Here is a 12,864-nt window from a genome sequence, read left to right on the forward strand (position 1 = left end):
CCGGCTCGCACTAGGCCTCCCTCCAAAGGCTGGCTGCCCCACCCCTGGCACCTGGGTAACGCTGCTCTGGGGCCATCCACACAAAACGATTTACGTACCCCCCACCCGCAACAAACACACACAGACACAGACACACACACACACACACACACACACAAGCTGCATCGGGCTTTAGGAACCTAACTCAAATGCACCCCTAACAACAACCCCACAGGTGTGACTGGGTTGGACACTCCCAGCAAGGGAGGGAAGGCCCCCCCCTTGGGTCCTTGCCAGCGGCAGGGTGCCACCTGGGCCTCCGCCTCATCCTCTCCATCCGCGGGGAAGTCGGAGCGGCCCCCACCAACCACCACCACGCAACCAGATTGATTCTCGCACTTCAAATCCCCGCTGCCAGGGCCCCATCTGTGTGCTGACCGAAAAGCCGCCCTCAAGCAGCCGGCCCGCGGAGCATCTGGAGTTCTCCCAGCCCCGCGCTCACGCCTCCCCAGGCCGCCCCCGCCCCTGCGGGCCGCGCCTTACCGCCAGTGTCCACGAAGCGCGGAGGCGTGCGGTCCCGCAGCATGGCACTCCAACCCGCGCTGGCCTCGTCCTCGTCGGACTCCTGCCCTTCGGGGGCGTCGGGAGGCAGCGGGGGGCCGGGGCGCTCGTGTTCGTCGTCCGAGGAGGCGGCGGAGGAGGAGCGCGAGGCAACGGACGTGCTGTAGAAGGCGTTCCCGCCGCTGTCCAGGCCGGACTCCCCGAACACTTCGTCCCAGATGTGCAGGCTCTCGTGGCGCGCGAGGACCGCCTCCAGCTGCGCCGGCGCCCTCCTCCGCGCGCTCCCGCCGACCAGGGCCATGGCCCCGGCCGCCGCCCGCGAGCCCGCCCCCCAGAGCGCCTCCCAGCCGCACGCGCCGGGCACCGGGCCCGCGCCGTGGCCCGCCACCCCCACCAGCGCAGCCCGCAGCACAGCGCCTGCCGCCCCACGCCCGGCCGGCCCGCCATCTTGGCCGCCTCGGGCCCAGCGCCCTCGGAAGCGCCCTCGGAGATCGGGCGCCGCAGGCTGCAGGCCGCGGAGGGACGCAGGGCGCGAGGGCGGGAGGCAGGGGCCAGGTGCCGCCGCTACCGCCGCCGCTGCGTCTCCTCGGCGCCCGCTGTGTCCCCGCGCGCCCTCCCGCCGCACCCCGCGCTCCCTGGCCGACCTTCCCGGGCGCGAGCCGCCAGAGACGGACCCGCCTCCTCACACCTCCGGCCCGCCCGCCGGCCAATGGGGAGCAGGCCCGGGCGGGGCCCGCGCGGGGCACGCCCCAAACCCCTTGGCGGATCGGGGGGAGGAGAGCAGCTGCGCCGGCGGTGGCGGCAGGGGGGAGGGCGGCCGGTGGCTTCCTCCCCTGCGGGACGTGTGGCCCGGGACGGCCACCCGCAGGCCCCGCGCGGCCCCGCAGGGGGAAGGGAGGAACCGAGTGGGTGTCGGGGGTTGGGGGGGACGCAGCCGGTCTTCCCGCCGCCCCAGCCGGCTCACGGAGCGTGAAGCCCGCGCTCTCGGTCCCCTTCCGCAGTGGGCGCCGGCGGCGGCGGGGAGCTGTCCGCCCCGGTGGTTCTGAACCAGGCGCTGCGGAAATTCCAGGTAGGCGCCAGGCCTGAGGGTCACGATTCCCGTGGCTGCTGTGGCTGCTGCTGCTTTGGTGCTCCACAGCCGGCTGTACCTTGAGCTCTTGCAAGCACAAGGGCTATCTGGCTTCCGGGAGCCTTGCTCTAATAAGGAGCCCTCCTCGCTGGATCATTCCTGGGGTCAGGTGGTGACTCAGTCTCTCTTCTATACCCCTGTAATTTGAGGGGGGCAACATCCGATCTTAGTCATTCCTTCCGTCTTTGACCTTTGACATCTTTAAAATCAAAATATTCATTACCTTCCAAATATTAATTACTCTAACACCACCACTGCAACATCTTCACCCATACATTTGACACACTTGTCTGTTAAAGCACGGCACAATCACCCAGGCTTCAGTGTTCTGATAAACAATAGATCAGAAAGGTTTCATCCATCCCTCTGCCTTGGCCAGGAGTGCGTGGCACTCATTTCATTGATGACGATACACGTGATCAGGCGTTTCTTGCTCCTCTCACCCTCCCACAATAATGCAATAAGTCACAATGATGGTAATTGGGCCATAAAGTCACTTGCACTCTGAAATAAAATAAATCCACAGAGATGTGAAGGGCTTGCAAATCCTACTGGGTATTAACTAAATAAGGATTACACGAAAGGGAAAGGCATATTGCTATTTCATGCATAAAGGATGCAGATGCATAAAGGGGGAAGATGTTGGCACCACCAGCTAAGGTCGTTCTAACAGCAGGTGAGCAGCTTCTGCTCTCGCCCTCCCCTCGCAAGCCCCTGTTTCCTCCTCCCAAACCAGAGTCTCTGTACCAGCATGAATTCCTGATCATCACTGAAAGATGATATATAAAAAGGAAAGGATTCACATGACATTGCTTTGTATATGAATTGGCTGATATACGTGAAATTGTTTGCAAAGCATTTCAAATCCGTTGGAAGAATTGTGTCACAGAAAAGAACTGGTTTCCAGCACTTCTCTATACTGTGTTAACCAGGGAAAGATTCTGAAGAGAGTTCATACAGGTAATCAGACTTAAAAAGGTCATTGACACATAGATTAAAGACGAAAAGTAAGATTGTGTAGCTCAAGTTCAAATTCTGCAATTAGGAATTCTGTAATATTCCTGTAAAATTTAATGACATATATTTTAAAAAATAATTGAAAGGAATCAAAACACTGAAATATATAGGCAAGAACTCCTTCTCTTCTCCAGGCAGCCAATGAAAAGTCAGCAGCTAAAGTGTGTATTTTAAAAACACTGGCTTGCTTTGCTACCCAGAGGAAGCAGGAAGTAGAGTAGTAACAGTTACAAGGATGGAATCAGTCTTCCATTGTGCCAAATCTGCATTTGTATGGTGCTAATCCCAAAGAAACCTTAGAGTCTTTGTGCTTATGAGCTCTCAAGTGCTTGTAGCTCACAGAGCATGCAACACTGGGAGAGGATTATATGGTCACAAAAGAAACAGACTGGGAAATCAAATTGTTATCCAAACCCTGGCCCAACAAAAATGAGATGGCTATGTCCATTTAGAATCAAGGGTTTAGCAACCAAGTGCTACTTTGTTTAAACAAATGTTTCCGACCAAGAACAGTAAAAATACTTCAGCCTTTAAAAACAGGTGGCTGATTCTCCTTGTGAAAGGAGGGGAGGAAAGGGAAGAAAACAACTGGAAAACAAAAACCAAAAAACTTTCCCATCTGCTTGGCAACCTCCTACTCGATGCTATGATTATGGTTCTACATCATTAAGTTTTACAAGTAATGTTTTCTGGGAGGATAATTATAGAACCAGCATTATACTGAGATCTTTTAACTTTGAGTCATTTAAACACATCTTCCAAATAATACAACTTTGTAATATAATTAATTTTAAGATTAATATTGAGCTTTTGGTTCATAGTCTGCACAAAAGGCTCCAGGGTAGTAAGAACAACCCATTTCTGTAGTAGATTCCTTAGGCTTTGTTAAGCCAGAGAGGTTCATGCTCTTGTGAAACTGGGGATAATAGCCATATTTCATTGAGTCTTAGCCTCCTTTCCTGGTATAGTTTAATAAGAAACAAAAAATGCTACCATTCAAACTATGATACAATGTTTTCTTTTCATTAATATTTTAATTTAAATGTATTCAAAAAGCTCTTTGGTAAGTATTTAGACAGATTTTTATTACATATGGCCTTAATGCATACATAAAATAAAAGTTAAAATTTTGGGTTAACGTTTTTCCAAACCTCACATTAAGAATCTCACTACTTTTATTTACTTTCTAACTGAGAGATTTCAGTGCCCAGATTTTTCTCACAATATGTTCCTCTGAGCCACCCAGAGCTTTTGTCATACTGCACTTAAAAAATTATTATTAGACATATAGCTGACATTCAATGTTAAATTAGTTTCAGGTGTACAACATAGTAATTTGACAATTCTATAATTACTCAGTGATCACCACAGTAAGTATATCATCACGTCACCTTATAAACTTATTATAATATCATTGGCTGTATTCCCAATGCTGTACTTTTCATCTCCAGATGAGAACAGGAAATTATTTTATTTATTTTATAACAGGAAATTTGTACCTCTTACTCCCCTTCACCTATTTCACCCATCCCCCATCCACCTTCCCTCCCATAACCACCGGTTTGTTCTTTGTATTTAAGAGTCTATTTCTGTTTTTTTTTTTTTTTGTCTGTTCACTTGTTTCTTTTTTTATATTCCATATAGACGTGAAATTACAGGGGCCCCTGGGTGGCTTAGTGGGTTAAAGCCTCTGCCTTTGGCTCAGGTCATGATACCATGTTCCTGGAATCGAGCCCCGAGTCGGGCTCTCTGCTCGGTGGGGACCCTGCTTCACCTGCCTCTCTGCCTGTCTCTCTGCCTACTTGTGATCTCTCTCTCTCTTTCAAATAAATAAATAAAATCTTAAAAAGAAAAAAAAAAGGAAGTGAAATCATATGGTATTTGCCTTTCTCGGTCTGACTGATTTCTCTTAACCTAATACCTTCTAGATCCAGCCATATTGTCACAAATAGCAAGATCTCATTCTTTTTTATAGCTCGATAATATTCCATTATATATCTATATACACCATATCTTTACCCATTCATCTACTGATAAACACCTGAACTGCTTCCATATACTGGCTATTATAAATAGTGCTGCAGAAAACCTAGGAGGGCATACATCTTTTTGAATCAAGTGTTTTTATTTCCTTTGGGTAAATATCACGTACTAGAATTACTAAAACATATGGTAAATCTATTTTTAATTTTTTGAGGAACCTCCATACTGTTTTCCACAGTTGTTGCACCAATTTACATTCCCACTAAAAATGTACAGAGGTTCCTTTTTCTCCACATCCTGGCCAACACTTGTTCTTTCTTGTCTTTTTAATACTAGCCATTCTGAAAAGTATAAGGTGATAGATCTCCCTGTGGTTTTGATTTTATTTTCCTGATGATGAGTGATATTGAGCATCTTTTCACATGTCTATTGGGTGTCTGTATGTATTTTTTGGAAAAATGTCTATTAAGTCCTCTGCCCATTTTTCAATTGGATTATATGTTGGGGTTTGGGTTTTTTGGGGGTTTGGTGTGTGTGTGTGTGTGTTCTTTATATATTTTGGTTATTAATTCTTTGTTTTATTTATCATTCACCACTGTCTTCTCCCATTCTGTAGGTTCCCTTTTGGTTTTGTTGCGGGTTTCCCTTACTGTGCAAAAGCTTTTTATTTTGTTGTAGTCTTAATAATTTATTTTTGTTCTTGTTTCCCTTGCCTAAGCAGACATACCCACAAATAATATTGCTAAAACCAATCTCCAAGTGATTACTGCTTATTGTCTTTTAGGAGTTTTATGGTTTCAGGGCTCTCATTTATTCATTTAATTTTTTTTTTTTTAAGTAAGCTTTACACTGAATGTGGGACCTAAACTCACAGCCTCAAGAATAAGAGTCACATGCTGTAAAGGCTGAGCAAAACAGGCACACCTCACACTTCACATTTAGATCTTTGATCCATTTTGAGTTTCTTTACGTGTATGGTAAAAGAATGTGGTCTAGTTTCATTCTTTTGCAAATGGCTCTCCAGTTTTCCCAACACTGTTTTTGAGGAGACTTTCTTCTGTTACATATACTTGCCTCCTTTGTCAAAGATTAATTGGCCATATAATTGAGGATTTATTTCTGGGCTCTCTATCCTGTTTCCATTGATTTATGCGTATATTTTCTCCCAGTACCCTACTGTTTTGATTACTATAACTTTGTAGTATATCTTGAAATCCAAGAAACTGATACCTCCAGCTTTGTTCTCCTTTCTCAAGATTGTTTTGCATGCTACAATTCTTATAAAAGTATTCTGAGGTCATCCATTCTGCTTGGTTTGATGCTGGTAGGGTTTCTCTTTTTCTTTTTTCTTTTTTTTTTTTCCTTATCTGAGATTTTGTTCTCAAAATCTCTTGAGCTTTGTTCTCCTTTCTCAAGATTGTTTGGCATGCTACACTTCTTATAAAAGTATTCTGAGGTCATCCATTCTGCTTGGTTTGATGCTGGTAGGGTTTCTCTTTTTCTTTTTTCTTTTTTATTTCCTTATCTGAGATTTTCATATAATAACCAGTTTATTTTCTTTCTTTAAATGGTCCTCAAAAGGCCTGTGGCTTGGCATGCCAAGGGATGTAGATGATCAGTTGTGCCCTAGGAGCAGTAACCACATGGCACAGGGTCAAGCTGTGGTAACTTTATAGGGACTTCCACCTGCTCAGCCCCAACTATAAGACAATTCCTGACATTGGAGATATGAAAGAAAATGGGAGGGGAGGGGCATCTTAAAATCCATAAAATATGGCATATTGTCTCCTGTTTGTACTTTTACAATTTCTGATTTTGCAAATGGCCAAGCTGCCGCAGGGAACAAAAATGAGGTCCTAAGGTGGCAGAGACTGACCTGGCCAGCCCTGTACTGCACATGCTATGCGTTACTGGATCAGTATGAATGGAGAATGCAGGGGTGAGTCAGGGAAGCTGCTGCTTCTCCCTACATTGCCTTCATCACCCACAGGGAGGGGGTCCAAAGCCAAGGAGGACCTCCTGGAACTGAGACAGGGGAGGAGAAAAGAAAGCTGAACGATGCCACAGCTGCTGAACCATGACCAAAATATGGGGGAGAAGGCTGGAGGCAAATGTGCATGGTACACTGTGACATTTGGAGTCCTAGGTGACATAGAAGCTTAAGGATCCAACCTTGCTCAAACTGATTTTACATGATGATTTTATCTACTAATCAACCCAGAGATGCAGAGGATGAAATAGGGCAATACTATAGAAAATGCTTGAGAGAAATCTCTCTTATGATTGAGATAACCTGATATTTTCATTGATTCATTCATTCATTCATTCATTCAACAATTATGTACTGAGTATTATGTATCAAATCCTCTTCTGAACACAGAATAAATAAGGAAAAAAACCCACAAATACCATTTTTATAGCACATGCCTTCAAATAGAAGAGAGAGAACAGACAGTAAATAAATAAATATATAATATGTCAGCTGTTATAAGAAGTCAAAAGCAGAGAGGGACAGAGGGACAGAAACTATGTTGATTGTGATGGTGCTGGTGCTGGCTGTGTGTGCAGTTAGGGGAGATTACTCTGATAAGAAGACATTGGCAGATCCTTGAGTGGATTCAGAGAACAAGACAGGTACATTTAAGAAGAGGAAACAAGTGCAACCCCCCAAGAAAGGCACGCACTTGCTGTACTCTGTTAAACACTAAGGAGGCTGGTGAGCGGAGGCAGAGACAGCTGAGTGAAGAGGTAGGAGATGAATTGAGAAGGAAGTTGAGTGTTAAATTTTGTAAGACTGAATTTTGTATTGAGTGAAGTGGGGAGCCATTGGAGATCTTAGAGCAGAGAAATAACAAGGTCTGACTTTTGTCTTAAACGGATTGCTTTAACTGCTGAGTGGAAAATAAACTAGAACAGAGCAAATATGGAATCCAGAAGACCAGATAGGAGACTATTACAATAACTCATAGAAGACGGTGTTTTGGACCACAGTGGGAGTAACTGAAATGTGGAGAACTGGTCAGATTTAGAATATATTTTGAAGATAGAATCCACAGTTTCTACCAAAGAATTAAACGTGGGCAGTGAAAGAAAGAGATGAATCAAGAATGACTCTACAGTTTCCTGTTTGAGCTATTGCAAGACCATCAGAGCTAGAGAAAAATAAGAGCTTGGTTTTGAACATGTTGGGTTTAACTCATCTAGGTAGATCTGGAAAGCAGGCAGTGGAAGAAAGCTCAAAATCCAGGTCTGGACTGGAGGTGGAGATGTGGAGTCATCAGGAGATAGATGGTAGAAGAGGGACAGTCACCAAGGACTCAGTGTAGACAGAGGAGAAGTCTGAGGTTGGGTCCTGGAGCACATTCATACTCAGAGATCAGGGAAATGAGAAGAAATCCCAAGTGGAGGGGCATGTCCTCACTCAGAAGGGATTGGAGTAAGGGTTCCACCCAGGTAAACTTAGTGGGATTCTGTGGGTCTTCTTTCCTTACCGATTTTTCTTTTCAAGATTTATTTGAGAGAGAGAGAGAGAGCAGGAGCACACACATGCAGGGGGAAGAGACAGAAGGAGAGGGAGAGAATCTCAATCAGATTCCCCGCTGAGTATGGAGCCTGACATGGGGCTCTACTCCATAACCCTGAGCTCATGACCTGAGCCAAGATTCACACGCTTAACCACTTAGCAACCTTGACATCCCCCCAGTTTGTTTTTCATTCTTTTTTTAAGATATTTTATTCATTTATTTATTTGACACAGAGAGAAAGAGAGAGAGAGAGAGATCACAATTAGGCAGAGAGGCAGGGAGAGGGAGAGGGAGAAGCAGGTTTCCTGCTGAGCAGAGAGCCTGATGCGAGAGCCCGAGACCCTGAGACCAGGATCTGAGCTGAAGCCACCCAGGTGCCCTCAATTTACTTTTCTCAGTGAAGTCATCAGAATGGTCGGTCATCAGCTGTATCTGATGGAAGGTGTTCAATTCTCACTCTGAACAAAATGGCTGTACATTAGAATCACTGGGAGAATTTTAAAAGCACACTTATATCCAGACCCTAATTGGATATTAATCTAATTGGTTCTACACCAATTAGATCAGGTCCTTTGGAGGTGGGCACTCCTGTGTTTTAAAGTCTTCCAGGTGATTCAAAAGTGTGGCCAGTGTTGAGAAGCCCTGGCTTAAGGTTGGAGGAAAGAAGATGTGAAATAGTCAAAATATTTCACGAGAAGAATGGAGATTCTGTCGGTCAGAGAAACATACTTGGATTTGTGGCTGATAATTTAATGTGAAAGGGGCGCCTGGTAGGCTCAGTGGGTTAAGCCGCTGCCTTCGGCTCAGGTCATGATCTCAGGGTCCTGGGATCGAGTCCCACATTGGGCTCTCTGCTCAGCAGGGGGCCTGCTTCCCTTCCTCTTTTTGTGATCTCTTCCCTTCCTCTCTCCTACTGTGATCTCTCTCTGTCAAATAAATAAATAAAATCTTAAAAAAAAAAGAATTTAATGTGAAAGCTTCCAGCATTGTTGCTTTTCTCACCAACCACCTTCAGCTGCCAGGGGCAGACATAGGGTGGACAGAAGGTTGGGTTTTTACCAGGGTGGGGTTTTATCAGGTATGTATGATGTATGATGGAGGTGAGAGTATGGGACAGGGATTATAGTTATGGGAGCAGACTCTGTGCCAGCTGCGGAGGCCTGTGAGAATTTGGGGTAAGGATCAAGAACCACAGAAAATGAAATAGGGGGATGCCTGGGTGGCTCAGTTGGTTAAGCAGCTGCCTTCGGCTCAGGCCATGATCCCAGCGTCCTGGGATCAAGTCCCACATTAGGCTCCTTGCTCAGCAGGGAGCCTGCTTCTCCCTCAGTCTCTGCCTGCCACTCTGTCTGCCTGTGCTCGCTCTTGCTCCCTCTCTCTCTCTGACAAATAAATAAAATCTTTAAAAAAAAAAAGATTCTCTTCAAAAAAAGAAAATGAAATAGGTAAATGGATTCTTCTGAGTGACTTAGATAATTAATACTTCTTGAAATAATTTAGTGCAGCCAGACTCCTGCAAAGCAGCACAAACAACTCTGATGAGTGCTTCAATCTACCACTTCTTCCCAGGGCTTCAATCAATTGCTTTCAACAAGTGAACATTGAGATATTTAGAGCAAAGGGAAAAAAAATAAATATTGGAAGTTCGCATTTTTTTTAAGATTTTATTTATTTATTTGACAGAGACACAATGAGATAGGGAATACAAGCAGTGGGAGAGGGAGAAGCAGGTTTTTCCTCTGAGAAGGGAGCCCAATGCGGGGCTGGATTCTCAGGCCCCTGGGATCATGACCTGAGCCAAATAGCAGATGCTTAACAATTGAGCTACCCAGGCTCCCCTGGAATTTAGCTTTTTACATTCTTGGAAAATGGGATTTTGTACATTTATGTCCTTTTTCTGTCCCCTTGTGGATATTTTCCCTCTTGAAACACACCCAACCCCTGCTCCACAGTTGTCCAGTAAAAGAAAGGGATCTGAGTGCCATCCCCAAAGTTCACTTGTGTTTAAAGGAGAAACAATCCTGGGAAGCTGTTTTACACAAAAGAGTAGATTGCTCAGTTGTAGAAACTCAGGTATTATAAGAAAATGGAAGAGATATTCGTTACTGGAAGGGGGACCTGCTCAGCGTTTCTAAATTCACATTGGTAGATTGTTGAACTGTTGTAGGCTGAGTGTTAAAATCACATCTTTCCCTCCGTTTTCTTACAGAGACAATGATGGTTCTTCCAAGGTTGTCTGTGAAAGGCTAGGCACCTGCAAAACCACACATTTGACCTGAGCCATCACCCAAGTAGAATGTAATCCGCTCTCAGATAATAGGAGAAAAAAGAGAGAGAGAAAATCCCAAGAAGGAACACTCACGTCAGGATTTTCATCAAATTTAGTGCACGTCTCACCATTTATCTTCATTTGCGGTAATTTTTTAAATAAACACTAATGTCGAATTGCCCTGCGTTACAACGAGCAACTCAATTATCAGAAAATCACGAGTCTCCAACGTTTGTTCTAATTACTAAAGCAGAAGAGTGGACAGAGTTTAGAAAATTTTCAACAAGGCTTAAACAAGAGAGATTTTCCACTTTTTTCTAATCAGGTCAACATAGATACCACTTTCCCTACAACCTTGTAGGCAGTTGGTATTTTTCAGAGATATCATTTGGTTCTTTATAGAAGGCTTAAAGTTGGAGGTCCATAAAAACGATAATCAACTTTTATGTGTGCCTTCTATAGGCCAGGAACTGTGCTAAATGAACAGTATCTAACTTAATCCTCCTAACAAGCCCTGTGAAGTCAACACTACTGACTATTCTCACTCCAAAGGGGGGCAAAGCAGATGCTTTGAGTGTTGAACTCAGTTTTCCGAGTTCATACAGCTCGTATATGATGGAATCAGGACTTGAGCTCAGTCTAATGCCAGGTTGGACCCTCAGTGGCAGCTACTGTAGTTTTTTTGACCGTCACCTGCTTCCCTCCCCCACCGCCGCCCCCATCTCATTCCCATTTAGGGATAATAAGCCATACCTAAATGACAGTGGCCAGGCAGGAAGGGTGGCTACTGGGTTTAATTATTTATATCCAGGGGGAAGAGCCGCCTCGCCCCATACGTTCTGCTTCAGTTCTTGCCCTGCCAGGGGAGTAGCCATCCTTCAAACCATCAGGGTTAATTGCTGGTGAGGGATAAATTAGGCGGCAGGGGTCACACACAGTTTACTAGTCATGCATATTTCTTTCAGAATACCTAAGTACCATTCCCTTGGAGATGAGAAGAAATGATGGGAGGGATGTTAAAAGGGACTCCCAGAAATATTTCTGGACCAGTCATGATCACTAGCCCTTATGATACTCTTGGAGTCATTTTACTGGTTCTTGAAATGAGTGCACTTGCCCTAGGATAGCTTGGCCCCTCCCAGTAATCAGAAGCTCCCAGGATTGGTCAAAGATTACTTTATTTGCTATAATTCTGCAAGTTGAATGTATCTCTCAGCCATTTCCTGTGAATGCTATTATGGGGCAGGCACAGGGGGATGACTATGGGACAGAAACATATCAGGTGAGAGGGATCCTATGCTTTTGTATGAAGGAGAAGCCCATTCTCCTTGGTGATGGGAGTTTCCCTTCTGCTCTGACTCCTGCCCAGCCGGGATCAGTGGGGAGCCTCCTCCTTTGGGCGACAGGTCTCTTTCTTTCTAAATCTTCTTTTTTGGGGCCAAAAAGCAAGACTACCCTTCTTTTCCTCTTTCAGCTCTTTCATCCTGGCCAACGACACTCAAACACCCTCGCCCCCAATTTGGGCTGCTAGACTATGCCAAGAGGCCACATACTGGATATATTACCTCAGGCCCAGTGTTTGGACTTCACTGAACCTTAATTGTAACATCTGAGAAGGGTTGGGGAGGCGGATGTTGTGAGGATTCATTAAGACAATGTTAAATTTTTATCACGGAGTCAAGAAAGATCTCTTGTTAGGAATGTGTTCAATCTTACCAGGATAGAGGGCAAAATAGCATTTTACATATATTTTTTTAATAAAGTATTTCTTTTTAAAAAATTATTTATTTGACAGAGAGACAGAGCAGGAATACAAGCAGGGGAGTGGGAGAGGGAGAAGAAGTCTTCCTGCTGAGCAGGGAGCCCAATGTGGGCCTCCATCCCAAGACCCTAAGATCATGATCTGAGTGGAAAAACGACGCTTTAAGGACTGAGCCACCCAGGTTCCCTGCAAAACAGCATTTTTTTTAAAGTTTTTATTTATTAATTTGACCGACAGAGATCACAAGTAGGCAGAGAAGCAGGCAGAGAGAGAGGGAGAAGCAGGCTCCCCGCTGAGCAGAGAGCCCGATGAGGGGCTCCATCCCAGGACCCTGGGATCATGACCTGAGCTGAAGGCAGAGGCTTTAACCCACCGAGCCACCAGGCACCCCGGAAAACAGCCTTTTAAACAATATTTTTATTTTTATTTTATACATATATATGTAAACAGAGAATTGAATGTATACATATAAATATAACTAGTAAACACATTTGATATATATTTATGTTTATCCTAGCACGCAACACTGCCCTCCTGAGCAGCGCAAGACGGTGGGTTTTTACAAAGAATCACCAAACAGCTTGACCCAACTGAACGGCCTGCCTTGCGCTGCTGCTTAAGAGAAAGCCTTGAGTTGGGA

General features: G+C 45.1%; 1 pseudogene across 1 annotated transcript in view; it reads right to left on the minus strand.

The window, feature by feature from the left end:
• The window catches only part of LOC309856998 (piggyBac transposable element-derived protein 5 pseudogene), a 43,077-nt pseudogene extending 42,236 nt beyond the window's left edge, over window positions 1–841 (minus strand). The window contains exon 1 of the transcript XR_014316660.1: window positions 523–841. The product of XR_014316660.1 is annotated as a piggyBac transposable element-derived protein 5 pseudogene (transcript). The remainder of the gene's footprint in view (window positions 1–522) is intronic.
• Window positions 842–12,864: the final 12,023 nt, after the last annotated feature.

The sequence above is a fragment of the Mustela nivalis genome (assembly GCF_964662115.1).
Source record: "Mustela nivalis genome assembly, contig: HAP1_SCAFFOLD_118, whole genome shotgun sequence".
Lineage (NCBI taxonomy): Eukaryota > Metazoa > Chordata > Mammalia > Carnivora > Mustelidae > Mustela > Mustela nivalis.